The sequence below is a fragment of the Penaeus monodon genome, unplaced genomic scaffold (assembly GCF_015228065.2).
Source record: "Penaeus monodon isolate SGIC_2016 unplaced genomic scaffold, NSTDA_Pmon_1 PmonScaffold_18711, whole genome shotgun sequence".
NCBI classification, from domain to species: domain Eukaryota; kingdom Metazoa; phylum Arthropoda; class Malacostraca; order Decapoda; family Penaeidae; genus Penaeus; species Penaeus monodon.
In genome coordinates this window covers 5,001-6,889 of record NW_023648274.1, presented here as the reverse complement: position 1 = coordinate 6,889, position 1,889 = coordinate 5,001, and the positions used below count along the sequence as shown (strand labels likewise).

Genomic DNA, 1,889 nt, shown 5'->3' with positions numbered 1-1,889 from the left:
CTTTTCTCTCTTCTCTGTCTCTCTCTCTCTCTCTCTCTCTCTCTCTCTTCTCTCTTCTCTCTCTTCTCTCTCTCTTCTCTCTCTTCTGTCTCTGTCTCGTCGTCTGTCTGTCTGTCTGTCGTCTGTCTCTCTCTCTCTCTCTCTCTCTCTCTCTCTCTCTCTCTCTCTCTCTCTCTCTCTCTCTCTCTTCTCCTTCTCTCCTCTCTCGCTCTTTTTTTTATCTCCTTCTCTCTCACTTTGAAATGTACTTAATATACATCTAACTTAAGTTTCCACCCAAAAGATCCTCTTACTCTTTCATACCTCCTTAAAATTTTCAGTATTTTGCGCATTCCCCGTTTCTCTCATTCCTTATTTTGACCACATCCTGCCTCCTCCTCCACCTTGACCATATATGAGGTAAAGCTTCTACGCTTCACGAGCTATGGTTTCTATGCTCCACATACCACCTATGCAATACAATGGGAACAATGGTAAAGCCTATTCACCCTTAGGCAGAAGACTGTAGAGACCCTTTTCCCTTTCACTTTCGACAGCTTTCTCCTTGTTGCCTAGACATTCGTGATTTGGGATTTTCTCTCTGGTGACATTGTGTTTTATGGTGTCATATAACATGTTACGCAATGTATATTGAAGGTCGTTTTGATATTTACTCCTAATGTTTTGGAAATGATTGTTACATAGTGGAAGATATTGTAGGCTTATGATATGTTGTGTAAAGTGTTGAATATTTGAATAATGGTGTGTGTGTGTGTGTGTGTGTGTGTGTGTGTGTGTGTGTGTGTGTGTGTGTGTGTGTGTGTGTGTGTGTGTGTGTGTGTGTGTGTGTGTGTTTGTGTGTGTATACATATATATATATTATTGGTGTGTTCATGTATCTACTTTTTGATCGTTAACTATTTTCCTAGTCAAAGACAGCAAATTACACTAAGATTTACATTTAAAAAAAATCATTTATTTATACAAAGTTTAAATACAACATATAAATTATAAATCACTACATAGTTGATCTGTCTGGCAGATTTAAAACAAAGACGAAACAAAAAAAAAAAGTAATGATGACAGAAAAACAAACAAAAGCAGGAAAGCAAGGAACAACTATCACAATAAGGAGCCCAGCATTTTCCTCTCGGCCAGCAAGAGCCTGGGACCTTCTTGAGAACATTCAAGAACACATAAATTTCTGAGATAAAACAGGCAGCTGAGCAAATGACATAACATCTTTTTTAGCCGCGCCTTTAGAGGGTTCACTGACGAAGAATCTTAGCGTCTTCGCAGATCTCGCTCTCCAGTTGTTGCTGAAGACAACCTGAGATGCCTGTTTCTCAGTAGAGGGCGAGACTGAGGGACGGTGGGCGTGCTCCGTGATGGTGACCTTCTGCAGGAGGCTGGAGAAGTCCCATGAGCACACTATTGGAGGTGTTCGTACTTCTCCATGGCTAGTCTGATGGCGTTCAGGACGGGGGACAGGGTTTCGAAGGACCTAAGGGAAAGAGAAAAAATAAAGGTTAGAATGAATATTTTTTTTAGCTTTGCATCAAGGAAAAAAACGAAAAGCAAAGAAATAAGAAAAATGGACTGCCATGTCGTTTCTTGCAACTATCGTTGCTTTTCCCAAGATGGAAAGGCCTCGCACTGGATTCACGGTCAGCGCTTGAGTACGAATTCTGCACAAGAATGACCATGACCGCGTAAAACCTGTTCTGCCACAATGAATGGGCTACAAAAAGCAACTCTTCTGCATTTCTTTGCGTGTGACTTCTACTTGAGCGTATTTTTTGTTTTACCGTAATGAAACACTGCTATCTAAATTAGCTATTTTGGTAAGAAAAATGTTGAAGATGTTAAATGTACTTTAGTCTCACTTCCGAAATCGAGAGACTCCGCAA

At 40.4% G+C, this 1,889-nt stretch overlaps 1 pseudogene; it reads right to left on the bottom strand.

The window, feature by feature from the left end:
• Positions 1-1,296: 1,296 nt before the first annotated feature.
• Positions 1,297-1,889, bottom strand: part of LOC119569790 — a 1,125-nt pseudogene continuing 532 nt past the window's right edge.